This window comes from Taurulus bubalis, assembly GCF_910589615.1.
Source record: "Taurulus bubalis genome assembly, chromosome: 7".
Classification (NCBI taxonomy): domain Eukaryota; kingdom Metazoa; phylum Chordata; class Actinopteri; order Perciformes; family Cottidae; genus Taurulus; species Taurulus bubalis.
Window position 1 is genome coordinate 15,739,374 of NC_136595.1, and position 18,441 is coordinate 15,757,814.

General features: G+C 42.3%; 1 long non-coding RNA gene across 1 annotated transcript in view; it reads left to right on the plus strand.

Annotated features, from left to right (window-relative positions):
* The first annotated feature begins 3,657 nt into the window (after positions 1–3,657).
* Positions 3,658–18,441, plus strand: part of LOC306739039 — a 92,844-nt gene continuing 78,060 nt past the window's right edge. Inside the window, exon 1 of the long non-coding RNA XR_013771027.1 lies at positions 3,658–3,768. This is a non-coding gene — a long non-coding RNA (uncharacterized lncRNA). The remainder of the gene's footprint in view (positions 3,769–18,441) is intronic.

Sequence of the window (18,441 nt, forward strand, 5' to 3'; positions counted from 1 at the left end):
ATACAAATTAAATAATTCTGCTCCTCTCACTCTGGGATTAACTGAGTAAAATTTGTATTAGAAAATCAATGGATTTCATTGCTGTACCTCGATTTATTGTTCACGCTGTAACCCTGAAAAATGGCTTGTGCACACACTGTTTTCTATTAATACTTTGTACTAGCAGGCTTTTTTCATTACTGAGGTTCTTTCTGGTTCATCCACCTTGAAGGCATGGCAAGGTTGCAACCGATGTTTTACCCATAGAATATTACGTTAACTGTTTTATTGATTTCTCTTAATGACGTATATTGAATTTATGGTAATGTAACCATTAACACTACAGTAATGTCTTTCAATGCCACAAGTGACGGGAAATTGTTTCAAAACCACCAAAATGGACAACTTCGATAACCTTGAAGAGCAACAAAGCAACGACACAAGTCATTGTGAATATATTGATATTAATATTAATTAATTAATTAATATATTGATAAATATTAAAATACATACAGCATGTTAATGCCTTCAACATTGTGACATCAAGCTCACTTATAACATTTTAAATTCAACAATGTTGAATGACTTTATCAAGGGAATATCCTATTATCTGAAGTAAAGACGAAGACAGGCAAAGGACAATCAAATTATTAGGACAGGGGACTTGTTTAGTTGGGCTTAAAGGTCACATGTGGTCCTTTCTTGCTCAGTGGGTAGAGCATGGCTTTCAACACTTCCAAGGTTAGAAGTCTGGTCCCCTCTGGGGCCACATATTATGAAATTGTGAAGTGCTTTCCAGTTCTTACTTCATGCAGACTCGTCTCTTTGTTGTACCAGCCCATGACGCAGGAATCGATTGCTTTGCTTTTGTAAAACGTTAGGGCCGCCGTTGAAAATGACTGCGATGTTACAGGGTTTATGTAATTACATAAACTTAACGGTAAGTTTAATTTTTTCTGTTCAGATAGAACTCTTCCCACAAGGCTTTATATTTCAGCAATTTAAATGAAGTTCATCAACGTTGTGGTTACGGAGATCCTTTAACGTCACTTGACTTATTTTTCTCTTTTCCTATCCAATAATAGGCACTGCGGGGCTCTGGGGTTAAAGAGGTTAAGGTTATCATTACATGGACTTATACCTAGCAACATTAGAGCATCTAAAATACGCCTTTAAATGTAATTATAGTTTGTTTAATTAATTCTTAATTAATACTGCTTGTATTATTGTTATTATTACAACTATTCTGAAGGATGAGATATACCTCACGTCTTATTTACACCTGTCAATGAATATAACACTTGAGAAAAAGGTCTTGGGGCCGCATGATGGCTTGCTCGTTAGCAGCTGCATTGGTATTCCTCTTGCTCCTCTGGGTGCTGCAATTAAAAACATGCAGATCCACTGATTTGTAGACTCACTGTTGTGAATGTGGCTGTGTTACCCTATGATGTATTCTCAAGTCAATGACCTGTCCTGTTTATATGTCTTTTGCTTATATCGCCCCTGCCCATAACATGAATACCAATAAGTGGGGATTTGAGGATTATCACTTGCAAGGCCATACAGTAAGGGAAGCATGAATTGCCAAGCTCCAGCAATGGCCATGTTTCAGCTGAAAGCATCTGTGCACCAATGTGGAGTAGAGGAAAGCAGTCCTGCCACTTTAAAGATTTGATTAAGTAAAACCTGCATTTGAAGTTGATTGATTAAACACCCCTGCAGTCTTTTTCTTTCAGCAATCAGCCTGCAGCAAAGTCGGGATGCAGAAAATACCTTATAGCTTGGTCATCCAGTGTGAGGAATTTCAATGCGTTTGAAAATAGTTTAAATATGCCAGTTTTACAAATGCATCACAGTCTGAATAAAGGTTCTTATTTTACATAGATATTTTTACTGTCAACTCCACATATCTGATCTATTCTCCTTTGAAAAGTTCCCAGTTCATAAAAATGTTAAACATTTTGAAGTATGTAATTACATGGCGAAAACAATCTACTGCTAGGTGTTGGATTTGTTCTTCTGCTAGGAAAATGTCTTTCCCATTTGGAAATGAAAACACAATTTCATCGAAAGCTCAGATGTCACAGTTCTCCACCAACACGTAAACGAAAAGCTGGAGACAATGAAAATAGTTTAAAAACTCCACATAACAAACCTGTATACTACATTTTACAATATGCAAATAAATACAAAGGAATGTCACAAATAAAGCCTAGTTTATGGTTCTCCGTCAGGTCGACGGCGTACCTACGCCGTAGCTACGCCGTCGACGCAGACCCCTACGCCGTAGCCTGACGCGCACCTCCAAAAAATCCTAACTACGCGTCGCGTTGACGCGGACCGCAAGCGCTGTGATTGGTCCGCTCAGAACGTAATTTCCGGCAGTTGCTTTTTCCCAGCCTCGACCGGTTTAGTGGTCGTACAGACCACCTCCGCAAACGTCTTCTCTGTTGCCTGCGCTTCAACATTTGCAATATAAGCATTTGCTCTTCAATATTGATGAGCTCCAACTTTAATGTAGCCGCTCCAACTTGGTCGCCATTGTTTACTGTGACCGGGATTCGTAGGTACGCCGTCGACGTGACGGAGAACCATAAACTAGGCTTAAGGGCTGCACAGTGATGTAGCTATAGCACTGTCACCAAGAGGGGCCGGGGTTCAATCCCCGATCCCGTGCGGACTTGAGACTAATTTCACTCCATAATAACTAATAAGAAATCATATTTCAAATGTGTTCAGTATTTGTGCAGTATAACTAATCAAATTCATCTAGTCTGATCGAAAAAAAAAATGCATTTCCTAAATGAATCCCTCTCGAAACAAGACCAACCGAGTTGTTAAAGCATTATTCTATTTGCAGTGTAGTTTGTGATATACACAATGAACCTCACCTATAACTCTGATAAGAAGACATGGTGCTTCATCTTTAAGATGTGCCAGCTGCAGCAGGGCGGGGAGGCTGCCTTGTATCAATGCGCGGTGTGCATTGGTCTGTTTCATGCGACGTGTTTACCCCTCTTATCCCGGGTAAAGCCGGGCTGGCGATGCTACTGGACGATACCTCCAGTGAGGCGTGGGGGAACGGCATGACTTCATCACGTCACGCGGAGCACTGCAAAAACATATCGTCAAAAGCAAGTTCATACAGCCTTGTGTTTCAGCTTCAAACCTAATTTGAACGCGGGGGAAAAAGGTGTTTCCACTGCTCAACAAATACATGACGGATTTTGTTTGTGTATGTATTACATGGCTAATTCTAACATAATCAATGAGATGTTCGCATCCCACTGAGTTAATGTAACATTTCCCAAATAAAGATTGTAATATACAGAGCTAAATTAATGTTTTGTCTTTTTTTTCAATGCCGATGTTGAAATGTGTCATAATGAAAGAGTGATAACGGAATGAGAAGAGGGGGAGAGAAGATGGAGAGAGCCGTGAGTTGAGAGGAGGCAGGAGAGGGAGGGCCGGACGCATGACATCATTCCCTCAGCTTCCCTGCGCGGACAGAGCTCTGGTTTCTCCAAGTGCGCACGGCGGCTGCTGAGGGAGCGACTCCTCCTGCCGTACCCAGACGCGTCCGGAGCAACCTGCGCTCTTGGGGTGGATATTAAAAAAACATTATTTAACCCGAAAGAGGAACCCGTGAAGTCCTCCTCACTGGACCTGCCGCAGGGACGCACACATTCAACACAAACGCGGGGATTATTGCTTGTTTTAATTATGAAGATGTGAGGGTTTATAAGCTGAGAAGAAAGAAAGAAGAACTCCGAGGCTGACAAAAAGGTAGGTGCACTTCCCTGTCTTTTTTTATCCGGACTCAGTCCAGCTACTTTTGTCTGCCAGTTTTTATTTTATTTTATACAAGAGCTGGGAATTTAAATCACGGCTTTTGTCATTTTCAAAACGCTTGAACCGAAAATAATAGGCATGCGGGGTAGGCTATTTGGAGCGCGCGAGCTGTGCGTCCTCCAGCCGTCTGAACACCCGCACAGAGACTCAAGCAAGTGCCCAAAGAGGAGCCTCATTTCAGAATACTGCAAAGAGGCTTTTACAAGCTGGTATGCTGGTTGCGAAGGAGAGTGATGCTCGATGGTCCCGGACTCAGCGGGAGACCCGACTCTGCCGCCACAAAACTGCTGCTGCTGCTGCTGCTGGAGAGCAGAGCAGATCTGCTGCTGGAGCAATATCCATCATTCTGAACGACGGTGGTAACAGGCACGGCGTCCCTTTAATTCCACCACTGAGAGTTCATTACAATTTTTAGTCTCCCAAATAAAATAAACACGGGTGGTTCAGCAGAGACAAGAACGAAGATTCTCAAGAATACACTTGTATGCGCTGTATGGCTTCTGGAGCATAACGCATATTTGTGAATCATCTTTTTTTTCGGGCGGAGGTGTGTGTGCGTGCGTGCGTGCGTGCGCGCGCGCGTGTGTGTGTGTGTGTGTGAGAGAGAGAGAGAGCACGGGGGGGGAGGGAGGTGCTCCATCTAACAAGTGCATCTCCACAGGGGGGTGCTTCATTAGCCAAGTCAGCCGCTAGAAGCTTTGCATTAGATTCCACTGATATGAACATGCCAGTAGATCATGAGACATTCAGGTCTTGCAGGCATCAATCGGAAATACAATGTTCGATATTTCATCTCTCTTTCTCTCTCTCTCTCTCCATTTTAATTTTATTGATGCGATGTCAAGACCAAAGTACATGTTGGACTTTTGAGACTACTGTAGTGTTGGTCTCCACCGCTGGACCGTGTTTGCGCATCGCGTTGTCAATGGGGTGTAAAGGAGTTGTGCTTTATTTGCTCGATGTGCGCAACTCTGGCTTTCCACAGCCCCACCGAGGTGGAGTCGGCCCGGCTATGACACCGACTTTGTCCAAGCGCTGGTGATGCCCTTGTTGAATGCTGGACGCTGGACACCTCGACTTGAACAAATGCCCTGTTGTATGCGTATATATTTGTAAATTATTGGATGTTGATTTATGTTAAATGAGGCATTAGTTCAGAATATCTCACTTTCAAACTTTCAAATTAGTCATCATTTTAAGAGTTCTGATTTTGTGGTGGTCTATTTTTTTCCGTTTTATGACAGTTCCTCGAAATTATGCACACGATCTGCTGCCACATAATAATGCTGCATTAGACTAAAATGATTCAACATAATGAGAAAGATTTAGAATAAGTAGAAGAGACCTTATGTGTTTTCTGTAAAACCAGACACCTCTCGTTTTTTCCCTTTTCCTTTTGCATTTTACATCATTCGGACTCCTATATTAACCTATTGTAAAGCAAGAGAGAATAAAAGCTCATTTTCATTTGGATACATGTTGAAACGTTTGCTACTGAACAATCCTGTCTATATTTTCCAGAAGTAGTGCATTTTCCATCTCGTTCCGTCTCCTGTTTCGATCGCAACGAGCGCATCCTGCGTCTGCAAAGCTCATAAAAGCCAAAGGAGAGAACAATATCTCGCCAGCGCCCGAGTTGTTAAAAGAAAATGGCTTTATTCATTTTTCTTTGTACCTGTGGTAACTTAGTTATAGCTTTTTTTTATGGTGCCTGTAAATGGCTTACAGGCTTGCAGTGCAATGTAATGTAATCAAATGTATGATGTTGCTGTGTATTACAATTCCCTGTTATGCTCCGTCACATGAGAAATTTGCAAGGCAGGTAACATTCACCATTGGATTTGTATGAGAGGGAGCACACAATGCTCGCTTGCACCCAACCTCTCTAGAAATAGTCCACAGTCCTTTCTTTAAATCATATTCAGACTTATGCCACCACAGATTTATTCTGGCAACCAATCACATGCTTCTTGAGTTTTGTCTTTTCCATATTTCATGCACAAGTGTTTCCTCATGCAAGAACGACATTAAAATACGTGGAGCTGAACCTCAGTGATTAAAGACAGTATGCAATGCATAGGTGTAATACACAAAGACACATTTGCATTGACTTTCTGCTTGTCTTTGTGATGTCAAATATGTTCATGCACGCATGCCTCTGTGGTATTTTAGGCTACTATTTGTAAGATGTTATTTCAATTTAGATTATAATTATTATCCCCACCTCAGCACAGATGTGTCTGTAAGTACAGTCCTCATCTTGATATTAAGATGTGGTGCCCCCCAATGATGACTACGGCAGGAGGAAGTTACTCACTCTCTGCTGTCTTCACAGACAGGCCTGTGGAAGGGCAGCTATTACTGGAGTACTTCACCCGGCATCTGCTCATGGAGCAATCAAATACCCACATGCATAGAGGCCACACATTTTAAAAAGTAAGAGGTTTATTGTATGTTATCTTAATGGAGCCAGGGGAGAATGTAAGGTGCTTTACTGGTTAAAGGAACGTGTTTCTTAAAGAACAGCCATGAAATGGAATTGTATGAAGTACAGGATGACTTAAGTTACCACTTTGATGAATGACTCATCAAAGAAACCCTACTCATACCTTGAAGATACCCTGTTGAGGAGCTTCGTATACCAGGTAGCTGAGTTACAATGGGATATCCCAGGTAAGAGTCCAGCAGAGTTTCTTTCTTTTTTTCCTTTCATTGCCTTTCATACATATGGCACTGAACTGGGTCTCAGAAAAAAATACGAAAGATTTAAATTACAAATCCTTCATTTATGAAGCCTATTCAATTTTTAGAGTTGCACAGCATCACCTTTTACTGAGGTGGAGCTTGGTAGACGTGACACGTTAGCTTTCCACTGTGTCCACCTCTTAACTTGACATCCATCAACCAGCCGCTCTGTATGTATGAGATGGGTGATTGGATGGCATGCCCAAGCATCCGTTGTTTTCTCCTGCAGAAATGCACTTCAATCATGCTCACCTGTCACCAGCCAGGCAGTAAAGATTCAGGCATGCGAGAAAGGTTCGACACACATTGCAAATGCCCATTGTGACAGACATGGACCTGCTCACATACGCACACACACATGCACATATATTACTTTTTATATTTAAAAGATGAGCTATAAGTCACATTCCGCAGTCTCATTACAGGCCACTGAGCCTAAGTGTGTGGCCGTGTCATTAATGCAGTGGAAATGGAAGCAGATGCAGATGTCTGGCAGAGCGGTTTAAAGGAAGCCAAACATGTAAAGCAAGAGGCAGAAAAGAGAGAGAGAGAGAAGAAAATCTTTAATCATAACAAAACTTTATGGTGAGCTTCGCCCATGTGCACTGCGGCAGTCTAATTACCCGGATAGTGCTTGTTAGTTGTCACCTCCAGACAAACAGCGGGCTATTTTTTTTCTCTCATGTCCCCCCCCCACCCCCCCTCGCCTTTGGCAGAATTTGAAATTCAAAGTATCAAAATGTAAATTTCAGAGCATGCCATTTCATCTCATCCTCACCTCCACTACTTGCTAAACGTGCCAAAGTATTTTGTTATTCAAGTATATGAACGGTCAGGATAAATAAAAAAATGACATCTATAACCAAAACTCCAGAGGTTGCCACTACAGAGGTAATTTAGATTGAGTTAATGATTCAAATGAAAAGTAAAGTAGGGGTTGTATAATGTGACAAAGCCTTTTTTGTACTCAGCCTTCTGTCCAACAGTATACCATACTGTACAGGAGATCTTGTCAGGAAGCATATGGATCTCAAATATGCAAATGAGTGCTGGAATATTCTAACAGCAGAGAAAGAAACTGCCCTTGCGTCTTTTGAACACTGGTTTGTCATTTCAAATGGTTAAGATATAAGCTCTTTAGAGGAAGTCTTGACTGCCAGAATGAGGGCAAAAATGCACTATTCACAAGTTTTCCATGAACACTCTGACCTGGTTTAAGCCCACCGTGGAACTTGACACTTTAATGGCTTTGATATGTACACATTTTCCTGGAACACGCCCAACATGTCAGAAAGGAAGAAGATGGCCGATCTTGGAGCAAAGCATGAGTTCTCCTCCATTCTCTTGAAGGAGAGGAAGACCACTCACTTGTGAGGGATCAGGGGAAAAGCCTCCGGGGCCCTCTCTCTCTGTCAAATATGTTAAGCTTCATTTTAAAACAACATTCCATAAAGCAAGGTATATTCCTGTCGGCCAAGCACAATACCAATACAAACAATTTTAAAGGATCAAAGTGGCAGGAGTAAGTACACCTTTATTTTCGGTGTGGAAGGTTTGAGTGTGTTGTTTTCACAGTAATCACAAAAGTGCCTATATTGTAGGAAAAGTGTAACCTGGTTAGAGTTCAATTGGTACGAAGAACACATCACAATCACTGAGAGTCTTAATTCTGGTTAAACAGTTTAGCCTTCAAAGGCTCTTTACTCAAGGATAATTGCAGTTGTAATGTGTCTGTTTAGACAACCTGAGAATACGGGGGGTATATCAGTGAAGGGGGTCAACGTGGGGCCAACTGTAATTTGCGCACTGTCCTATTTATTAAAACTGTATTTGACATAATACATTTTTTTCATGTGAAAACATGACATTATGACATTAAAGCAGAAATGTGTCAATGGGAAAAGATCATTTAATTTGATACTGATGCAAAATGGTAAATATAAACTAAAATATATATGTCTTAAAGAATGTGTTGCTGGTGTTTTTTCAATGCTTTAACATCTGACTTTGAAGGCCCCCGCTCAGACAGAATTGAGACAACTGCACCCAACAACCACCCTCTGTTCTATTAAAAAAAAACGTACTGATTGTAAAACATGAATTGTTAAAATAACGTTATTATGAATGGACTATCACTTATCATATTGTTTTTCTTTCTATCAAAATAATTGGAATGGCCAATAATGCTTTGGGTGATAAACACAGGAAGTACAATGTTGCCATTGAGTGTCAGGAGTCATCAGCTGTGTGCAATACCTTAAAAAAAGCTATATTTGTTTACAATTTGGCAAATTGGCAACAATGAACAAATGCCGAATTATGTATAAGGTGTTCCGGTTTGCAGTTCACCCATGGATGTACGGGCATGGATTACTAGATTACTTTGATGGCTGAATATAAGTTCAAAAACAACGATTTCCATGAAAGAGCTGGAATTACAAAGAACGTCTTTTTTCCGATGACTTCCACGTGGATTTGTGCACGTTCATTCGCAATAAACATCAGATATAAAGGTTCTCGGAAAATGTAAGTCAAACTTTCTCTGTAAACTTTCTCTGTATCGTGTGACAAGATATAACCGCATTGTCAGGAGTATGAACGATCATTTTGACGCCAATTGCCCAATTTGGCCGTTAAGGGTTAATTTACAGCCACGGTGAAGTTACTGCACAATATGTTGCATGAAAAGAAAGGTGAGCTCACCCTCTGTGCCTCATATGACTCAACCCGCTACTTACACTTTAAAAAAAAAAAAAAAGTTTAAAGGTTCAGTGACTGAAGATATTTCTCAGTGTTAACGCTATACGCCTTGAACTGTTGTTGTGTATCCACAGGTTGTACTTCGGCTGCTGCAGCTGTATGCACTGCTGCTGCACAACCAAATATTCCCATATTTGTCCCATTCTCAGTAACTACAGTGCATTGCTTGGTAACTCTGTGGTCTTGTGACTGTGTGTTACTGCATGCTTTGGAGCTTCCATTAATGGAAAAGTTATTACTGTCACATTGCAAATGATGACACATAATGGGCATACAGGTAACATTTTAGTTGAAGTGCCTTAAGTTTAGGAATAGTACCACATCCTTCTCTTAATTAACCGTTCGGACCCAGTAGATCTGAATACCTAACAAGCTGTCTGTGTTTGCCAGCTTGGCAGGATGTTTTCCCGGAAAGCAGACAATTAGGAGACCTCTCACTGAATGAGACAGATGTAAATCTCTGCAGGGAGAGAAGCTTAGCTCCACTGCAGACACCACACGCTCCCAAGGGTTGTTCCTCTTGAAGGTCACGGTAGCATTTCACCTCCCCCCCCCTTTTTTTGCCCATGACAACTCTAGTGGGTATTGCCGGATGTTTCCCGCCATTCCCCATTCTGCTGAGTGGCTCCTGATGGTCGGGGTCTGTGAGGATAATGCATCTCGACAATGGAAGGAATAACAAAATGCTGTCTGGCCCGTTTACTACTAGCCTGCATCATAGTCAAAGGCATCATAAAGAATGAATGATTCCTACACTCCCTTGGATAGTCATTTATGTTTAATTCAAAGCTGTACTGTAACTGTACCGCCGGCCGTGGTCCTCTGGTGGCATGACGGGGTCATGGGAGTGGGTGGATAGTGTAGGCGGCGAGAAGGAGGAGGTGTGTAGAATGTCACGCTAGATCCGGACAGAATTAAGACAGAGAGAGAAGAGCATTGGCGGTGTCCTTGTACGTTTCATCTGCAGGCCCTAATAAAACCCTCACAGGCCAGCATTGATCTCTCCCAGAATAATCCATTTAGACTGAGCGTGCCTGGCCATGTGGGGCCTCTTCAATTATTTATGGCAGAATGCTGTGCAAGCTTCCGCTGGGATGCAACAATGTGTCCTGGGAAACCTGTGAACTGGATTGCAGGAGAGCAAGGGAAACACAGAGGGTGGAAAAGGGAGGAACGGCAGATGGAAGGAGAGGACTGGTTGAAGAGAGATGTGAGGTGGGACGGAGAAAGGGAAGTAGAGGTGGGGTAAAGAGGAAGTGGAAGGCAGGAAAATTACACTGAGGGAAGCAGGGAGAGGTAGTTGAGAAGAAGTGGTAGAGGGGACAAGGACAAAGGAACAAACAGAGAGGGAGAGAGGAAGTTGAGAAGAGGGAGCAACCCTGTTGGAGGGAGTGATGAGAAACATGTGATGTATATGCAGTGCTGTGGAGATGGACGCAAGAGTGGGAATTGAGAGTTATGGTGAAAAGGGATGACGAACAAGTTTGGTAAGAGAGATCTGAAACAGACCAGATCAGAAGGAGGAATTAATGAAAGAACGCAAAGACTGAAAAGAAGGTCATGATGTGAGAGGAAGAAAAGGTGCCAAGGAAACATGATGTAGGGTTGTGTAGAGATATCAGGATGAGGAAAAAACCATAAGATAGGAATGAGGGAGAGAAGAAGAGGAATGAGTCAATGAAATTGAGAAGGAAAGTTGGAGGGAATGAGAAATGAAAAAAAGAGATAATAGATAATAATATAGAAAAGTGATCCGTTTCATTCTGAAAAGTCAGCTTTTTCAAAACCAACATGGCTCAGTTCAAAATTCTGTTTCAAAACAAAACTCCTCATCTCTTCTCTGATTTTGACATCAGATGATTTGCTACCACGACTACACCTCATAGTGGCGTTTCATAGTCTCTAAGAAAAGAGGTGAGAACAGGGGGAATGTATAGGTGAAGGAGGAATGGGAGGAAGAGAAGGAGTGATTAGCTAGATGAGGTCAGGAAGCATGACAGGAAACAAGATGGAATTATAGATGAGACAAAGGGGAAGAGATGACTGGAAATGAGGCAGGAATAGACGTATAGGAAGAGGGTGGAGAATGGTACCTAGTCATGAACAGCTATTGATCACGAGTTATGAGTTATGGTTGCTATTGTGCTAAGTGGAGGCTTCACTGTCAGCGTCCATCATTATTTCTTCTTCACCCAACTTTAATGCTACCCTCAAGTATACAGACAAATCACAGTTTGTCTTGTGTGCAGTGTAATGTTGTGTTGGTCAAAAATGATTGAAAATCTTCCAGTATCAGAGAGATTTCTTTTCTTTCTGGAGAATGAGCAGTAGTGCCTATAAAGCAAGTCATTCCACCTGTTTCAAGATGCCACAATACAGAAGAAGATTTGGACAAGATGATTCATCCCATTGGAACATTTCTGTCATAGTTTGAAGGCTGAATGTTTCTTTGCAGCATCCTGACACTGTACGCTCAGAGCTACATATCATAAACTTCCCTCTGTTTAGCTGGTCCCTAGTCTGCTATTAGCAGATTTCCCCAGCATTCATCATTAAGCTCTCTTCCCATCGCTGTATTTCCCATCACCTTATTAGCTTTCCACCCATCGCTTGCTGCGGAAGAGGATTTTTGCGGAAGACAACTGGAATTTAAATGTCCTTTTTTACGTTTCAGTAATTACGTCTGGCCCATTTTGAGAGGGTATACCCTTCTTCACAAGGGCTCTAACCCTTGTGACCTCTCTAAAGCTTTTGCTGAAACATAAGAGCACATTTTAGTCAAATTTCCGGAATTTGGACATGTGCTTTTCTACCTCATGCAGTAATAGCCATTGAACAAGTATCTATTTCATTCATTAATAAGTACAATTTGCATTAGTAGTGCTAGTCATTTTTAGAAATCCCTCTGCGTTTATTTTTTATCTACCTTACGATGAGACTGCGGAAATTACACACAACTCTCAACACAAACACAAACTCTCCGGCAGACCCCCTCATTGATTTCTCACCAAAAGGAAAAGCAGCCTCAAAGGAGTGGGGCTAAGTCTAACGGTACTTCAGCAAGCATGCAGTTAGAAAAATGACTTTGTAAAGGATATAACATTGGCTGAGTCAAACAGCCTAATCAGATGGGCTAAACGGTGTAGCGGCATAGCTAATAGCGGACGATAGCACACCAGCAGGTTTCTTTTTAATTAGTAGGAACCCATTTCCCACCACTTGTCGTTCTCTGGTGCAGCCACCATGGATTTATTGTTGGTCCACAGCCATTGATTATCGGATTCTAGTAATTGTTTGCCTCCGCTTGATTAACAAACCTGTGTTTTCTCCAAAGGCGAGCTCAATAGCTGCCTCTAAAGGCATAGAACCCCCAACCAAACTCCTAACACTGACAGGGTTGATTGCTACGGAGAAGCGCAGAGGGGTCTACAGCAGTGATCTGCTATTTTTGCATCGTGAGGGGAGTGTTGTTTCCCACCAACGAGACACTTCATTAACTAAGGGTGCCAGTGCTTAGTGAATGGTGCCCCACACAGATCAGTGTATGGGGGGGCCCCCTGTTGCTGATGCATGCAGGTGCACTGTGTTTTGGGATTCCTGTCCAGCAGTGTGCAGGATGATTGATGATAGACGTGTGGATGTTTCTTTTCAAACTGTGGCATTGCTGGCATGTTAAGAATTTGACTAGCAGGCCTGTTTTCGTTTCTCTCTCTTTTCTTCGAGGGAAGTTCAAGGGATATGGGGGGGGGTAAAGTATCACAGCTGTGGAGGAGTAGATGCATAATGATGAGGGGGAGGTGCAGAAGGGGTTGATGGAGAGCCTTTGGAGCAACTTCGGGTCTTGCTTTGGAGTTCAGGGGTTTGGAGAAAGTGAGGGGATAGGGGGGTGGGAGGCAAGTAGATATATCTCCTTTCATAGGCCCACCCTGACTCATGTCAGACCTTTACCTTTCATTAGGAGCCTTCACAGATGCAGGGCTGGTCATTTGGCATTCCCTCCCCTCTCCCACGACACCCTGTCCGAACTCTAATCCCAAGAGAAAGTGTTTGGAAAAATCATCTTCTCCTCTTTAGCTGTCATTACGAGGAACATGATAGTCCCTGGAAGAGTGAGAACGCTTGTTCCCTTTAATTCCCAGAAACATCCCGCATGACCCTTTTTCTTTTTAACACAACACAGGGCCATTTTCATTGTGGCGTTGAACTCTCAGTAATGCAGGATGTTGCTTCACTCCAGCTGACTTTAGTCTTCTCCTTGCCAGTTTTCCAGTTGTTGATATCTGATTTTGGTTGTTGCATGAAAACATTTGGCCAAGAAGTACAACACCTTGCCAAAGTATTCTCTTTATATGCCTCACTCCATGTGTTTTCCCTTGTAACTTTCTTCTTTGCTCTTAGATGTCTTGATCATTTTATGGTCACATGTTTTTTGTTAGGGCATTGCTTGTTTGTTTTGTTGATGTAGAAAATCAAATTACTCTCACTGCTTTGAAAGTCTCCCAATAAGGGCTGAATGCCCCAATACCTCTATCTAAATGGAGCAATGATGCAGGATAGGCTGGAGAGAGGAAGGAGGACCTTTATGCTCGCTGCCATTGTGACAGCTAACTTAAGGCCACAGTCTGCTACCTGCTCTTTACCTTTTCGTTGTCCATCAGTTTGTGCCGTGAGCTACAGGATGCTGCGGTAGAGGAGCAGCGAGGTCTACTTAAAGGTAATTTATTTCTGCTGTCACTTTGTTGGGTGAAGAAGACGTGACAAACGCGAGCTGGTTGTTTATGAGGCCTGGCTAAGTGCTGGCTGGGCTGCTTTGCTCTGAGGAAGTTGGCTCTCTGTTTAATTCATGTCCTTGGGAGGTGCATTGCTTTGTGGCATAGTGTGTGGCAGGCGAGCTAATGAGAGGTGAACCTATCTGCTTCTAATTCTCCATCTGTTCCCTGCTTTCTCACACTTTTTGCCCCTGACCCTCTCACTTTTCTTTTCCCCATTTCTTTCTGATCTCTGTTACCCCCTCACCCCATCCTTTTCTTTCCACTTCCATCCCTTTTTTTTTTTTTTTTTACAACTCTCAGCCCTGTAGTCAGAAAAGCACGAAATGCACACAGAATCTCCTCCCAATCGCCCCTAGCTTGCCCTGCTTGTCAGGAATGGAAACATCACGTTGCGCCAAATAAATCAGTCAGACCTTTGACAAACCCCAAATGGGACTGCCGATTTCTCAAAGCTGTCCCGTTCATCAGTTTGATTCATCTTCCTAGAGATGGAAGACATGTATTCTTCTCATGTCATCTTTTTCCCCCCCTTTCTACGTTTACGGTCAGTGAGCTAGGGGGAGGCTAGGTCACTGCATTCAGTCTCTAGTGCTTGAAAAGAAAAGCAGTTCAGTGCAGTACCAGTGGCCAAGCTCTGAGCTCTAAAACACTCCGAAAGATGGACAGCAGAAGGACAGGGTGAGCCGAGTAGCCGACCTCCCCGCCATCTCAGCTCAGCTACATCCTGCTGTATACCTTTTGTAAAGTGCTGTTTTAATTGACACAAAGAATAAAAGCACCCTGGTTATCTTGTTTCATGTCAATTGAGTTAATTTCCCCCCTCCTGTTCCCTGTCCATCATTCCTCTTCTCTGTGTCTTTGCTTCTTGAGCTCTCTGTGATTGTCTCTGTGCTTCTGTTTCCTCTCTCTCTCTCTCTCTCTCTCTCTCTCTCTCTCTCTCTCTCTCTCTCTCACACAGCTCAAACCCATTCCATTCCCCACTGATTGCCTGTGTTGTTTCTCCCTTCCTCTTTCCTTCATGTCGAGTTATTTACATCTCCCTGTTGTCTCACTTGTCTCCCGACTTGTCTCTGGCTTCAAAAGTTGTATACGTTTGCTTCGTAAATAAATGAAGATCTCAACCGAACAATATAGATTCAGTTTGGGAAACAAAGCAGGGAAAGTTATTCATAAGACTGGCACATTTCTCCACAAAAAAGAAGTTATCTCCACACTGAATAATTTACACTTTGTACAATAACTATTATATTTGTAATGAATGAATGAATCGTGAGCTGAACATGATCACAGTGATCAGATGATTTGTACATTTTGAACATGAGGCTATGAATATTTTGAACATAAGAACACGAATAATGATGATAATGTGTCATAGTAGATCATTTCATAGGGTTTGAATGCAATATAAGTAAGTCTTTTAAAAATGCAGCAGGTTATATAGCCTGTTGAAAGTATCTTTGTCTGCAGCACACCTGAAATCCTCAAATAATCTGCACATTGTATTTTACATAACTGATAATACCATAATTTTCCTTAGCAAAGATGTGTAATAATGGTTTAGAAATCGCACTAACTTTGAAAGATCCAAAAAATATTTTCAATTATACACAAGTCTATAGTGTTTAATAATTAAATACGTAATGTTTAACAGATAACTTACCATTGATCATACCCCATCAGCAATATCAGTGCTGTCTGGCTTTGGAAATGTCTAAAAACCAGCAACCTGTCCAGCTCTGGCACCCTCCACTCCTGAGCTATCCGAACATCCATCTGACATCACAGAGGCAAACCTGACTGTGGAAAGCTCTCTTCCCTCATCCTCTGCTCTGCCGTGCATGGAGGGGCTCCTTTGACTCACATTTCAGTGTGTGCTTTCTATGTTCAGCCCCTTTAGCCCTGAAAAGGAAAGTAATACATTTTCACATCTGTTAAGATAGCATTCTACCTCAATACTGTGTGTTTTCATTCTCTCCACTGCAGTCATGAGCAGGTATCTCAAACATGACTGCAAGCACACTTCCCCCTGTGATAGGAAGCAGGACGGACAGGAGACAAGATAAATGGAAAATGTACTTTAGTTTTCAATGGAACGTTAACAACCAGGTCTGTAGATTACTTTTACCAAGTGTTACACAGGTTTCCAAATGTTTTTCTTTTTTTTTGCCAATGTTCAGTTATGGAAAGATACCACATAACAGCAAAATATGGTTTTCCGCATTGGATCAACACTTTATATTAGGACACGATATCTTCTGCTGGTGATGTTAATACAAAAACAAGAACAGCATTGGCTAATAATGTGCTTTATATGAGTCCTTGTCTTCTTATATTGCAAAAAAATGACACTTTAAATGATTTTATAAATTCCTTTGCGTAGCTTAACTTTGCCTGATTACACTGCTGTTCAGTCTGCAGGTATGCTTCTTTCTATACGTCACCTTCCAAAAATAGCTCTTAAGTGCACAGCCTGTCATGGGATCCTTTATACAAATGCAGTCCCACCTAACATTGATAGTCACCCGGCGGTTATAGGCTATTTTTTTGAGTGCTTCTCCCCCCCCCTTCCACCTAACCAGTCTGTTGTCACTCTGAGATGTGACTTTGACCTCTGTGCAGTTTTTCACTGGCGCCCTTTGTTTTCATCTATTGTTCTTAAAAGCAATTATGACCATCAGACAGGCACATTAAATATTTAGCTGCTGCTTTCACTGGCTTCACAGGAGCACACACCACAGATGTTCAAAGAGTCTTTTGCTGCAGCAGGGACGTGCACAGATATTTTGAGGGGTGGTTGCTCAATTACATGAAAGCCACAGTTTGACACAGGGTTGAGCATGTGTATTTGAAGGGCAACAGTGTGTTTCTTTGTCCTTTAGATCCTGACCTACAGTACAGATTTCTGTGTGTGTATGTAAGGTCTTTGTGTCGTATTTACTGCTACCATCATTTCCGCAGATTACCTCACCGGTCAATATTAGAAAATGTATTTGCAAGTCCATTCTCTATTTCAACTGCAGGAAGAATAGGAATGATCAGTTTGATCACTTGAGAGAATAATGCATACGCTCCTCTGCTATTGATTTATCTGAGGACACTGTGGGACAATAGCTTCACAAATGATCTTTCCTTTCACCACAACATTCAAGACACTTCGTCCACCACACATCACTTCCAAGATGGCAGCACGGCAGCATGTCTCTCGACCTGTCAGCGTCAAGCATTGATCCTCTCCCTCTAAGTAACCTCCACTTCTCTTTCCAGTCAGTACAGGAGATTGAGGTGCTCAGGGAGCTGCTCAAACTGGATCCTCATATTTCAGCTGGATTAGATACGCTAGACCTTTTCTTCTTGAAGTTAGCAGCTCATATTATCGCAGCCCCCTTCACGTCTGCTCAACCTCTCCTTGCAGACCTGTGTATTCCCCCAGGACTGGAAATCGGCTGCTGTCACCCCTCTCTTCAAGGGTAGCAATATCTTAGACCTCAACTATAACAGACGTATTTCCATCTGGTCTTTCCTGTCCACAGTCTTTCAGAAACTCCCACCACCTGGAGTCCCACAGTATTCTTACCTCCATGCAGTCTGGCTTTGGAACCAGTCATTATCTCTGCAACACTTAACGTGTGAAATGACATATGTTCCATCATTAGGAAAGAATACTGTGTGGCTGTGTTTGTTGACTTGGCAAAGGCCTTTGGTTGTGTGGACCATGTCATTCTGCTTCACAAGCTCAAGGATATAGGACTTTCAGAGGGTGGTCTTGTGTGGGTTAACAGCTACCTTTCTGGGCGTGTACAATCTGTAAGAGCTTGGGGTTACCGATCTGACCCACTGTGCCTGTCCAAGGATGTTCCTCAGGGGTCCATTCTAGGTCCAACCTTATTCAAAAGATACATAAACAACAATGCTCACGCTGCAGGCGGCTCTCACATCCACTTGGATGCCAATGACACCATCCTGTACACATCTCCTCCCTGTACACCGCCCTGACTTATCCAACATGCCTTTTCCAACATTCACCTTATATTATAGACAAACAAAACAAAATGTATGTTTTTTCAATCGACACTTACCACAAACAGCCTGCCCTCTCAAAATATCCTCCCTGGATGAATCAGAACTCCAGTTTGTCGATTCTTACAAGTACTTGGGTATCTGGCAACCTCACCTTTAACACGTATAAACACATTGCTTTCCATCAAGAATTGGTTTTCTGTACCGTAACAAAGCATCCTTTACCGACGCTGCAAAACACACTTGTGTGATGAACAAAAGAAGATACATTTGATGTGTCATTTCATTATTCTTTGAAAATCTGTTCTTGCTG